The 14183-nt window shown below is 37.6% G+C and overlaps 1 protein-coding gene and 1 pseudogene across 1 annotated transcript in view; both read left to right on the forward strand.

The window, feature by feature from the left end:
* The window catches only part of XPR1 (xenotropic and polytropic retrovirus receptor 1), a 207008-nt gene that overhangs the window by 84543 nt on the left and 108282 nt on the right, over nt 1-14183 (forward strand). The gene's annotated exons all lie outside the window — the stretch shown is intronic.
* Nucleotides 1-14183, forward strand: part of LOC144230936 (cullin-4A-like) — a 49516-nt pseudogene that overhangs the window by 19426 nt on the left and 15907 nt on the right.

A 14183-nucleotide genomic window follows, 5' to 3' on the forward strand; every position in this document is an offset into this window, starting at 1 on the left:
GAAATAAAAAAAAAAAAAAAAAACATTTAAAAAAATAAAAATAAAAATAAAATAAAATATTACAAAACATAGTTGATAAAACAATGGCAAGGTTTGGGAGGACTGACTCCCAATTTTGAAAGTTCTCCTGCCGGTAAAATTCTGTCAAGCAGCATCATATGCTACAGAAGAATCATTTGTTAAAGGAAGAGTCAATCAATGCTGCAGACTTCATCGTTGTCTTCTTATTTTAAGAATTGTCTGAGCCAGAGGCACCTGGGTGGCTTAGTTGGTTAAGCACTGGACTTTGGCCCAGGTCATGATTTCAGGGTTGGTGGGTTCGAGCCCTGTGCCAAGCTCTGTGTGTGCTTTGGGTTCTGTGTCTCCCTCTCTCTCTGTTCCTCCCCTGTTCACTCTCTGTCTCTTAAAAATAAAGAAACATTAAAATAAAATAAAAAAAAGAATTGTCTGAGCTGGCTGGGAGGCGGTGGTTGGGCAGCCTGTAGGGTGGGGTGAAAGCCCTTGCTTCCTGGCTGCATTCCTGGCCAGCAATACCTCCAGAAAGGGCAGCCTCTCAGTGCTCATTGGATACACCAAGAGGCTCACCAAGCCTGCGTCCCTCGCCATGGCCATCACCTCCAACCTAGGGGTGGTAGCAGCTCCAAGAAAGTAGTGATCAAAAATTTCTGAGACCTAAAGTGCCTGATAACTGTACTCCAAATATCTGGCAGAAGCCTCATAAGGTAGTGAAAGCCATACAAAATAGCACCTCCATCAGATACAACCTGGAAGAGCTCTACCAGGATGTTGAAAATATCTGTTCCCACAGAGCTTCCCCAACAGCTGTGCCAGGTCTATAAAGATCATGTCTAAACACAGATCCTTCAGTTTAGAAAACACTCACTAGATAGTGTTTTAGTTTTCAAGAAGATTAACGTGTGCTGGCAAGATCATTGCAGACAAGTGATCATGATCAGAAGTATTTTCCTGTTTTGGGATTGCACTTAGTACTTCGGAGTTCCCCCCTTCCTTCTGTTTGGAATATGGGATTGGAACTTTTTAGAAACCATGTGATTAGTGATAAAAATGCATCTGAATAAAGGTATTGATGAAATTTTGCTATTAATTTAACAAGAAAGAAACAAGGAAGCAGTGGATTGAGAGCTGAGTATGCTCTCTGACCTTCAGGTATATTAAGATCCATTTGAAATTCTTGGCAGAAACTAATTGTTCATATTATGCAGAAAGCTACCAGTTAATGCAAGAAACAGAGGTTCCAGAATATTTGAACCATGTAAGTAATTGTTTAGAGGAAGAAAGAGAACAAGTAATCACGTATTTAGAAAACACAACACACAGAAACCCCTGATTGCTTATGTGGAGAAATAGCTATTAGGAGTACATTTAACAGCAATTCTGCAGAAAGGGCTTGACCACCTTCGTAATGAGAACAGAGTGCCTGACCTCATTCAGATGTACCAGCTGTTCAGCCACATGAAGGGCGGGCAGCAAATCCTGCTGCTGCACTGGAGCAAGTACATTCAGACTTTTGGGTCGATTGTCATCAGTCCTAAAAAAGACATAGACCTAGACATAGACAGGACCTGCTGAATTTTAAGGATTTTAAGGATCTGATGGACCATGTGATAGAAGTGTGTTTTTAGAGAATTGAGAAGTTCATCAACTTGATGAAGGAATCCTTGGAAACATTTATCAATAAGAAGCCAAATAAGCCTGCAGAATTGATAGCAAAATACGTTGATTCAAATTGAAAGTGAGTATTAAAGAAGCAACAGATGAAGAGCTGGAGAGGATTCTTTTTTTTTTTTTTTTTTTTAATGTTTTGTTTCTTTCTGAGAGAGAGACAGCGTGAGCAGGGGAGGGTCACAGAGAGACAGAGACACAGAATCCGAAGCAGGCTCCAGGCTCTGAGCTAGCTGTCAGCACAGAGCCCGACATGGAGCTTGAACCCACAAACTGTGAGATCATGACCTAAGCTGAAGTCGGATGCTTAGCCGACTGAGCCACCCAGGTGCCCCGAGAGGATTCTTAACAAGGTGATGATAATATTCAGGTTCCTTCAAATGCTTTGAAGCATTTTGTAAAAAAGATGTGGCAAAAAAGACTCCTTGTGGGGAAAAGTGCCTCAGTAAATGCTGAGAAAACTAAAGCATGAGTGTGGCGCTGCTTTCATCAGCAAGCTAGAAGGCATATGCAAGGACATGGAACTCCCCAAGGACATCATGGTTCATTTCAAGCAGTATGTGCAGAATCAAAATGACCCAGGCTCTATAGATCTAACAGTGAATATACTTGTGATAGGATCCTGGACAACACACTCATCTATGAAAGTGCATTTAACTCCAGAAATAGTTAAACTTCAGGAAATATTTAAGACATTTTATCTCAGAAAGCACAGTGGTTGAAAACTTTAGTGACAAATGAAATTGGGGCATGCTGTTTTTTTTAAAAGTTTATGTATTTTGAGAGAGAGAAGAGAAAACATAAGTGGGGGAGGAGCAGAGAGAGAGAGAGAGAGAGAGAATCTCAAGCAGGCTCCCCGTTACAGCGCAGAACCCGATGTGGGACTCCATCTCACAAACCATGAGATCATGACCTGAGCCAAAACCAAGAGTCAGACGCATAACCAACTGAGCCACCTAGACACATTCTGTTTTAAAAGCAGAGTTTAAGGACGAAAAAGAGTTCCATGTGTCCTTCTTCCAGACGTTGGTGGTTCTCATGTTCAGTAAAGGGGATCCATTCATTCTTGAAGGAATAAAAGTGGCCAAGGGGATAGAAGACAGTGAACCGAGAAGAGCTTTAGAGTCCTAAGCCTGTGGCAGAGTACAAGTTCTGGTTAAAAGTCCCAAAAGGAAGGAGGTGGAAGTTGGAGACACATTCATGTTCACTGGGGAGTTCAAGCACAAGTTTTTTTCTGATAAAGATCAACCAGATCCAGATGAAGGAAACCATTGAAGAACAAGTCAGCACCACTTGAGAGAGTGTTTCAGCACAGACAATATCAGATTGATGCTTCTACTGTCAAACTGGTGAAGATGAGAGAGACATTTTTTTTTTTTACCTTTTTTTTTTGGTTAATGTTTATTCATATTTAGGAGAAAGACAGACATAGCAGAAGCATGGGAGGGGCAGAGAGAGAAGGAGACAGAGAATCCAAAGCATGCTTCTGGCTCTGAGCTGTCAGCACAGAACCTGACTCAGGGCTCGAACCCGCGAACTGCCAAGATCATGACCTGAGCTGAAGTTAGATGTTCAACTGACTGAGTCAACCAGGCACCTGGGGAAAGACTCTTAGTCATAATCTTCTAGGTTTTGAATTGTATAATCAGCTGATATTTCCAGTAAAGCCTGGATATAAGAAAAAGAGAATTGAATCTCTTACAGAGGCTGTATGGAGAGAGCCTAAGACAGTTCGAATCAGGACCACTCTATGGTCTGGTGTGTTGGCCAGCTGTTTTCTGTCAGTGAGACACTAGAATATAACTTCTGAGCAGTGATCCACTTCTGTGCTCTTTCTGGGACTTCTGAGATTGAACGAGCATGGAGACTTTTGGATTAGAAAGAAAAGAGATGATTCTTGGAGCACCCTTCACAAAGCTTAAGAGTTTGCAAATGGCATATGTGTCTTTCCCTCAATTCTTCCTCTTACTCCTTTTGGCATTTAAATAGTTTCTGTTCCTCTGCAGAATGACTTTGAAATTGGGCAAGAAAATATTGGTTAAAAGAGGTTCCTTTGTAAGGTGTTGCTCTTGTGGCAGAAGGCTGGAAGTTTGGTTTGGCATGTGTGTATGATTATCAATGCATAGTTAAAAAGACCTCCCATAACTGCATTCATGGGCTGCAGAGATGACTGGTGTACTCCTGAAGGCAGGCTCTCTTAGTTGATGGACACTTAGGTTGGAAACAGCCATTTGTTGGCAAGCATTAAGAAGAATCCGTGTCAAAAACTGGCTAATCAATTATGAAAACAAAATACATTCTTTTATTTCCTTTATCTCCCATATGTTTTAAGCTCATGGCTATTTAGAGTGATGTTTCTTGGTGAGATCTCTTCATGTCTACTGAGACAGACCTGGGTTATGCGGTAAACCCACAAGCATCTTTGTTTGACTTTCTCTGAGTTGTTTGTGAATTTTCTGTTTAGGAGTTTGGGGAAGGGTCTGTTTGTGTTCAGCCTTCTAAGATTGCATCTAGCACCCCCTGTTTTCTGCATTGGGGGTAACTGCTATTTGACTTTTTTAATTGCAGCATTTGCGCTATTGCTCTAATAAAGTTTATTATTAAAAGTGTTGGTATTGTGAAGCAGAGGTTATTTTGTCAAAAGATTAAGAGGATTTTATTGGCACCTGATTTCATGTTGTGAGGTTGAGCACAGGATGATGATGTTAGTACTTTAACTGTAACAACTTACTTTTCTAGAAACATTTAAAAGTACTTTATATTTTACATAATAGCATGTTTAATTTTTTATTAAAAGCTAGCAAGTGAATTTTGATCCGGGTATCAATGTTTAAAGCAATATTTTCTGGGGTATGCCACTTTATGTAATTTGATTTCATGCTAAGTTATTAAAAGTTTCTTCCTTTTTTGATTTTACCTGCCCCAACTCCCAAGTTTATAACCAGCCTCTGCCTATGGGTCCTGTCCCTGTGCTTTAATAAAATCACCTTTTTTGCACCAAAAAAAGTTTCTTCCTTTTTGAAATATGCATGTTTAAAATGTGACATCTCATGGATTTCAATATGGAAATCCTCATTCTCTAAGTATCATTGTCATTTCTATATTTGTAAATTTTCATTTGCAAGTTCTATAATATGTGGTCTATAAAAGAGCAAATAGATTTCTACCTCTTAAATTTTACATTTATTGTCTCTAGACAGTCTCTCCAGAGATTTTTAATATTGTAATTGAATATATAAACTTACTATGAATATTAGTTTAATTGGCCAAAAAATTTTTTTTTCTGAGCACCTCTGTCTTCAGCAGCTACCACCCTGAGCAGTAGCAGCATCAACACTGAGGCACAATCCTATACTGGCAAAAAGATACCATTTGCTGAAAGCTCAGCTTATGGTTAACATTTTTTAGCATATATTTTTTTGATTAATTATTTTTGAGAGAGAGAGAGCGAGCACAAGTGGGGAAAGGGCAGAGAGAGAGAGAGGGAGTCACAGAATCCGAAGCAGGCTTTGGGCTTTGTACTAGCAGCACAGAGCCTGATGTGTGGCTTAAACCCACGAACTGTGAGATCATGACCTGAACCAAAATTGGACGCTTAATTGACCGAGCCATCCCGGTGCCCCAGCATATAAAGTATATATTTTTTTAAACGTCTATTTATTTTGAGAGAGACAGAACGAGCGCAAGCAAGGGAGGGGTAGGGAGAGAGAGAAGGAGAGTGAAAATCTCAAGCAGGCTCCATGCTTAGCTCAGAGCCCAACACATGGCTTGATCTCACAACCAGGAGATTATGACCTGAGCCAAAATCAAGAGTCAGACGCTTAACAGACTGAACCACGTAGGCGCCTCATGAAGTATTTTTTAAATTAAGATATGTATATTGTTTTTTAAAAATTTTTTAATGTTTAGTTTTGAGAGAGAGACAGTGCAACTGGGGGAGGGGCAGAGAGAGAGAGAGAGACACATACTCCAAAGCAGGCTCCAGGCTCTGTGGTGACATCTGAGCTCACACTCATAAGCCATGAGATCATGACCTGAGCCAAAGTTGGATGCTTAATCGACTGAACCACCTAGGTGCCCCTAAACATAACTTTTATATGCGCTGGGAAATCAAAACATTCATTGGACTCACTTTTTTGCAGTATTTGTTTTATTGCAGTGGTCTGGATCCAAACTGTCAATATCTTCAAGGTATGCATGTGTTATGTGATTCAGAAGTTGCTGATATCATTGATAAACAAATGAGGTTATGATCTACATCATTGTTGTTTCACTTTCCTTTTATTCTTAAAATTTTTTTAATGCTTATTTATTTTTTGAGAAACAGAGACAGAGCATGAGTGAGGGAAGAGCAGAGAGAGAGAGGGAGGCACAGAATCCGAAGCAGGCTCCAGGCTCTGAGCTGTCAGCACAGAGCCCAATATGGGGGCTCATATTCAGCAGCAGTGAGATCATGACCTGAGCCCAAGTCAGACACTTAACTGACTGAGCCACCCAGGAGCCCCTCCTTTTATTCTTTAAATGAAAATATCAAATAACATTTAGATTGGAACTCTACTCCTTCATCAGTTGCAGCCCTAAGTTGGTTTCTCATTAGTTTGGCAAAATCAGAAGAGCGTTCTGTGAAAGTAAGCTGGCTTTATGAAATTTACAATAAAGACTATTGTATCTTTTATTATAATTTTTAAGTTGTTTTCAAAATTTACAATAAACACATTTTATACACACCGGAGGGCTTGATTGTTAAACACTCATCAGCACACTACTGTGTGTTGCTCAGAACAGGCATTTATTAAATACTGCTTTCTCGGGGCGTCTGGGTGGCTCAGTCGGTTAAGCGTCCGACTTCGGCTCAGGTCCTCATCTCACAGTTTGTGGGTTCAAGCCCCGCATCGGGCTCTGTGCTGACAGCTCAGGGCCTGGAGCCTGCTTCGGATTCTGTGTCTCCCTCTCTCTCTGACCTTCCCCTGCCCACTCTCTGTCTGTCTCTCAAAATAAAGACGTAAAAAAAAAAAATTAAAAAAAAAAATACTGCTTTCTCATCTCTTTCTCTCCCCTTTAGCCTATTTAAAGAGAATGAAAATATCTACCACACATAATGTAATCAGGGCTGGTGAAAGAAAAAAATATTAATACTGGCTTTAACTTCAAGGTTATTTTATACTTTAGTATTGTCACATCTGTATTAAAAATGTATCTTAGTTAAAAGGACAGTGAAGATTTGAGGGAGTATGCTACTCTTCTGCATTCTATTGCTGGGAGCTCTCAAAATACTCAATTATATTTCAAAGAGGGACATTATAGGCATAACAAATATAATATTTATTGAATATTGAAAAGCTTCTGTGAATCATAACACTTGTCAAAATTTTCTTGAAAATGTTTTCCCAAGAAATAGGAATAATTTAAAACTTTCCTTTTATATTGAAACTTTTTGTTCTTTTTCCCCTTTGTCCCCCTTCCAGTTTAATAAGGCTATGATCTTATTTAAAAAAACAAAACAAAACAAAACATTTTGACACTGGTTACAGTCACAGGCTGATTTTCTTTCATTCCAAAGATATATTATGGATTCTTTAACAACATTCTATTTTCTGTCATTATGATGATTTTTCTTTCTCTTTTTAAATGTAGAATAAGGCATTTTTTTTAAAGCTCCTGTTTGACAGGGTTTTTTTCTTACACATTCAGAGTATATTGTAGGGGTAATATAGTCAGTCTTCTCACTTCCCCCACCTTCATCTATATTAAATAAAAGAAAAGCCAGCTGTATTTCTGTAGTGCATAGCTGATTGCTTTCCAGCTCCCAATGGAGGGGAACTAATTGCTAAACATAGAGAAAATGAAACATCGAGAAACCTTTCTATGTGGATTTAATAGTTACTAATCAGGGAAAAGTAAGCCTTTACACGTTCTAATCCTATTACTTCCAGAAGAATAACATAGAGTAATAGTGTTTTCTCCTCACGTATGTTTGCAAATATATACAGGAAGGATTGAATTATGTTGGCATCTTTGTAGAAAACCAAGTGACCATACATATGTGGATCCCTTTCTGTGCTCAGTGTTATACTCCACAGGGTTTGTTCTTAATGCTTGTGTAGCACTTTTCTTCATTACTATAGCTTCATAGTAAGTCTTGAAATTGGACAGTATAATTCTTCCAGTTTTTTTCTTCATTTTCAAAATTGTTTCTTTATTCTGGGTTTATTGCATTTCCAAATAAGTTTTAAAATCTTGTCAAATTTTGTAAAAGCAACCAGCCAAACAGACAGTAAAGCCCCAAAGAAACCCTGCTGGGATTTTGATTGGGACTGCATTAAATTTATAGATCATTTTGCTGAGAATTGACATGTTAACAATGTTGAGCGTTGTAATCCATGAACATGCTGTATTTCTCCACTTATTTAAGTCTTGTTTACTTTATCTTTTTAACATTTTTAGTTTTCCAAATAGATTTAGTTTTCCACACTTTTATGTACAGGTCTTGCGCATATTTTGCTCAGTTTGTCCCTGAGTGTTTCATACTTTGGATGCTGTCATAGATGTTTAAAATTTTATTTCTAATTGTTTATTGCTAGAATGTTGAAATAATATTGCATTTTGTATATTGTCCTTATAATCCAAAACCTCATTAACTTATTAGTTCTAGCACTGCTTTTGTAGATTTCTGAGGATCTCGTACATACACATTATGTTGTCTGTGATTAAAAACTATTAATTTTTCATTTCTGATCTATATGCCTATATTTTTTATAATTAACCCACAAGCTATAGGCATAACCTTATTCATGTATGTATTTTTTGTCTAATCATTAGTAACTTCCTTAATTTGAGAATATTATGACCAAATTTTCATGCTGTTAGTAAATAGAGGAACTCTTAGCTTTCCTAAAAAGACCTGTCATTCAAAACGTGCCTTTCATATCAGTACCTAATAAATAATACTTGGAATGGAATGTATTAGAAAATGTAAGTTTCTGATTTTTACAGAAAACCAAAGCTATTTTTGAAGCTTCTTTTAATCTATATTTTTTATCTGCTACTGTTTAAAATTTTAAGATATATTTTATATTAGTAGATTTACTTTGTAGGGAAAGTAAGATTTATTTATAAAACAGCCAAACCTGCTAATCGTATTTAAAAATTTTTTGTATTCTTCTATAATATTATAGTTGTCACAATGTATTAATGTTTTATACATTTCCTGGAAAATTAAATATAGATTACTTTCAGAGGTAGAATAATTTAAATGAACCAATAGTTCAGTTTGCAGTGGCAGACCCTCCTTCCTATAAAATAGAAAGAGCAGATGGCAGTAATCATTGAAATTTCATCAGCATGTCTATATTTTTAAATGTATAAGGGATGTTGAGCTCATCTTTCATATAGACTGTTGAAATTTGTTTCCATCAAGGAGGAAGGAGAAAGGAAGAGTTAATGTCTAAGGGGAATAAATGTGTCGCCCATAAGTCTGGGGATATGAGCTTGCATCCTTATAAATATAGAAAGCAATGTAATGATAGTATCATCTATGACACTTAGTAATGGAAAAAGAGGAAGGAGATAGTATGAGTATGAGAGAAAATAAGATTGAACCTTCAAGAGAGAGTTGAATGTTTACTGTATTAATTAACGCTTGCTTGCAGACTTGAATGCTAACCTTGGCTGGCAGAAGATGCAATGGGCTGGAAAAGGAACTTTGATTACAAATAAGAATAGAAGAAACGTGACAAAATAAAGGATAGTAGTTAGCTTAGATGACTAAATTTTTTAAAGGATTATTTATTCTCACTCTCTCTTGTAAGTAATGTGGCTAAGTTTGTTGGTTCATTTAGTATGGTTTCATTGTAGATGTTAAAATTATTTGGACAGGAAAGTTTACCATAAAGCATTAGACAAAATCGGTGTCTCCCTATTCTTATGTTTATCTTCTCTGACAGCTTGTGCTTGAGCACACACGTACTCTCTGTCTCTGTCTGTCTGTCTGTCTCTCTCAAAATAAACATTTTTTAAAAATAGGGGGGGAAAAGCCTAGGATAGTTATGTAGAAAGGACACTGCGTTAGTAATGAAATCTGAATTTGAATCCTAACTTAGCCACTTAGTTGACTTTTGGCAGATCACTTTGTGCCTAACTTTGCTTTGTACAAAATGGTAATTGGCATTCTGGCAATTCAGGACTCTAGCATAATGTAGATACTCAACAAATCATAGCTGCAACTCTTTTGGAAAAAAAAAATAATTAGAAAGTACTTGTTAAGGTAATCATCTTTATAAAGCCAGTGCTGAAAATATTAGAATTGTCACGAAAGTGGCATGGCTAATAAACAATCCAAGGGGATGACTAATTTTCCTCTTTTTTTTTTTTTTGGTAAGTAATGTAATATTTATTTTATCGCTTAATTATGTATCATCTTGTACTGTTATCAGTGTGATGTAGGTCTACAAAATCAGCATATTATGTTTTGGCTGAGAAGAGGAAATGTCTTCCACTTTTAGTGTAGTGCTAGCACAGTGCTAAATATACATTCCTACAAATGGTAGACTCATGGGTGAATATGTATTTTAAGTTGCACTTTTATTTCTTCAACTGTCACAACTATTGTTGCTATAGTTCTCTTTCAGTACTGTTTCCCACCACCAAAACCCATATGTCCTCAAACATGTCTAACTTTCATTAGAGCCTTCGTATTTTCTATTACATTTGTCCTCACATTATTGCCAGGCTAGCTCCTTCTTGTCATTCAGATTTCAACTCAAATGCCACCTCTTCATGGAGATGTTCTCGGACTACTCATTCTAAAGTCACTTTCCCTGCAGTTGTTATAGTATCATATTACCTGGTTTCATTTTTTTTATATGCATTAAAACAATCTGAAACTATCTTAATTTATTTGGTGTCTTATGTATCTTTCCTGCAGAATATGAGTTCCATAAGGAGAGTAGAGCCCTGGGCCCTGCTGGGTATTATACTGTATAAATGACCCCTTGTGGAAAAGTTAACATCATTTATTTTCACTAATAGTTTCTTTGCCTGTTTCCAGTGTATTTGCTTTATTCCTGCTAATTGACATGTCTATGAGAGCTCATTTCTGTTCTCTCTAGTTTTGTGTATGTTTGAAATTTTCCACAGTATAATGTTTTATAAAGGACAAAGTGGATTTATATTACAGAAAAGTACTTACTGATGTGGAACCAAAGTCTGCCCTATATTCTTCTCTTTTCTTATATTTTAAAATAACTTTGTAACAGTGGGTTCTTTTCCCTCAAAATTTTTCATGTCTTGTTTTTGTTTTAAAAACCCATCTTTTGTTTTCTCTTCCTCTCTCTTCCCCTTCTCTCTCCCCATTACTCCCTTGCCCCCAGTAATTTACTCCACAACCCCAGTGTACATTGGAACCTGAGTGTGATGAGGAGGGTGCCTGCATGGGTGGGAGTGGGTCACTGCGGTCATGTTGGTTACACACAGAGGCTTGATCAAATAACTAAATATGTTGAAGGTAATAGGAGCCAGACTTCTGTTAGGGAAGGACATTACAGATATGGAGAAGGATAAAGCTAGAATAAACTCTATGGTGTTGGGCTCGCTTTGGAAAATATATGATGAGCTCCTAGTTTTCAGCATATGTAGGTTGATGTGGTATGTGGGTATGCATACATGCATGCATTAGTTCTGTGTCCTAAGAGGGAATGGGAATCAACACTCCAGTAACAATGAGCACACTGAGTATCCAGATGTTAGTTTCTAAATATAATTAGTTCTGCTCTAACACATGATTTGAAAACATGAGTTTGTTCCAATACAATTACTGTGTCAGGGAACAGATAGAACACAACATGAATTTTATGTTTATTTATGTAGAGTTTCACCCTTAAGAAACACTAGGTAAACTCAGAATATTATATCCAACTGATGTCCACACCTCAAACATTTACCGTTTGCCTGAGCTTATTACACTTGTGTTATGTGTCATACCCATCCACATCTGGTATAAACTTGCCCTGATTTTATGTGGCTAGCCCTCTTCACTTCACAGTAATTTGTAAACCACAGCCTTTCAATATCATATTACAACCACTTCCACAAGCGAACTTAAGATCTTTTTATTTTTTTTTTTTTATTTTTTTTTTAAATGTTTTATTTATTTCTAGGAGAGAGAGAGACAGCGTGAGCAGGGGAGGGGCAGAGAGAGAGGGAGTCACAGACTGAAACAGGCTCCAGGCTCTGAGCTGGCAGTCAGCACAGAGCCCGACGCGGGGCCCGAACCCACGAACCGCGAGATCATGACCTAAGCGAAAGTCGGACGCTTAACCGACTAAGCCACCCAGGCACCCCTCTTAAGATCTTTTTAAAGGTAAAGTGCCGTGTTTTTACTGTGGCATATATGTATTTCTTAGGTATTTAATGTATGTAAAACTATGTTACTAAAAAAATAAGTTACTATTTTTATTAGATTCCTTTTTAAAAATATTTATTTCCTTAAAAAAATATTTATTTCCTTAGAGAGAGAGAGAGACAGAGCATGAGAGGGACAGAGAGAGTGGAAAGAGAGAATCCCAAGCAGGCTTCAGGCTGTCAGTACAGAACCAGACTGGGGCTCTTTCTCATGAACCGTGAGATCATGACCTGAGCTGAAATCAAGAGTCAGATGTTTAACCAACTGAACCACGCAGGCACCCATAGCTTTCTTTTTTTTAAAATGGCCCTGATAAAGGTTTTGAGTTTGTGCTCCTAAACACTTTACCCATAAGCCATGTGGTTTTTACTGAATGACTGCATAGTTGCATTGATTTGGAGGAACATGTATGTTACCCTGTTGAACTGATTGAACTTTTTTTCACTTAAACAAACCAGAATTCCTTGGAGAAGTGGCTGATTCCAGGGCTGGGAAAGGTAGCATACTGGATGAGTCTGGAATACCTTATTGTGCCAGAAACTAAGGATGTGCCTGAAGAATGGTGGGGACATGTCAGTAGAGACAGAGAAGCCTGGAAGAGGATTTGGCTTCCGTTGGCCATATCTAGGATGTTTTAAGCATCATAGTGAATAGTGATGGTAATAGAGATCTGTATTTTTACATCCATTCTGATATGAATTTAAAAATAAGTACTTTTAATTCTGATGAGGAATTGGATATTTACATGGCTTCAAAGTACCTCTCCACCAAATACTTATTTTTTTTAACTTGAGAGAGAGAGAGAGAGAGAGAGAGAGAGATTGAGATTGAGAGAGTAAGCAGAGGAGGGGCAGAGAGAGGGAGAGAGAGAATCTTAAGCAGGCTCCGTGCTTAGCACAGAGCCCAGCATGGGGCTTGATCCCACCACCCTGGGATCATGACCTGAGCTGAAGTCAAGAGTTAGACGCTTAACCAACTGAGCCACCCAGGCGCCTCTCCACCAAATACTTATTAATTACAAAGAGAAATGGAATTAAATGAGTAAATTTAAAGTTTGATTGGGAATAGAATGTTAATAGGGTCTCAACGTACCTGCTTCACAAGATGCTTATTACTTGCAAAGAGGGAAAAGAATTAATTTCTATTAGAGAAGCCGGTTGCTTTAAGGTACCACCTAAATCAAGTTATCACTTAACATCCATTAATTGGAGAAGTCTAAATTGTGTGTCATTTGATCAAATGCAATAAGAACACAACAATCACTTCTGTGAAATTCCTCCCAAAGATGCATAACTTGAATCTAATCATGAGAAATGATCAGACACACCCAAACTGAGGGGCATTTTATAAAATAATTGCTTGTAATCTTCTAAAATGTGAAGGTCATAAAGGTTTAGTAAAGATCTAAGGATTCAGGAAAGATGGAAGAATCTAAAAGACTTAACAGCTAACTGTAACATGTAATCCTGTACTGGATCCTTTTAGTATAAAGCATAATATTGTAACTTTTGGAGAAACTTGAATGGGGTTTGAAGATTAAGTGGTAGAATTTATCAATATTAATTTTCTGGTTTTGTTGCTTACGTTATAGTAATAGAGGAAATGGCATTGCTTGTAGAAATATGCCCTAAATTATTTGAGAGAGTGATGTCATCATTTTGCAACTTGCTTTCATATGTTTTAGGAAAATGAAAGATTTATTTCTTGTATGGATTTTCTTTGATGTGCCATTTTTCCACATCAACAATCAATTCTCTGACTCCAAGTGGGTGTCCAGTAGTTCATTTTAATGCTGACACCATCTTCTAAGAATTAGCCATCAGAACACACAAGTGTAAGACTGACCCCACTTTAGGTGCTAGCTGCAAGTAGAGTCCCCAGGCACCCATACTTTTGCCTGGCCAACTGCAGTTTCTGAGGGTCCCACGAACCACTTCGTCTGCAGTTTCAATAATTCCATAGGATGACTCAGAACTCGGAAAGTGCTCTGCTTAATGTTACTGATTTGTTGTGAAGGATACAGCTCTGGAACAGCCAAATGGAAGAGATGCATAGAACAAGGAGGGGTGGAGTGGTTGGTGCAGAGCCTCCATGACCTCTC

The sequence above is a fragment of the Crocuta crocuta genome, unplaced genomic scaffold (assembly GCF_008692635.1).
Source record: "Crocuta crocuta isolate KB4526 unplaced genomic scaffold, BGI_CrCroc_1.0 scaffold3, whole genome shotgun sequence".
NCBI classification, from domain to species: Eukaryota; Metazoa; Chordata; class Mammalia; order Carnivora; family Hyaenidae; genus Crocuta; species Crocuta crocuta.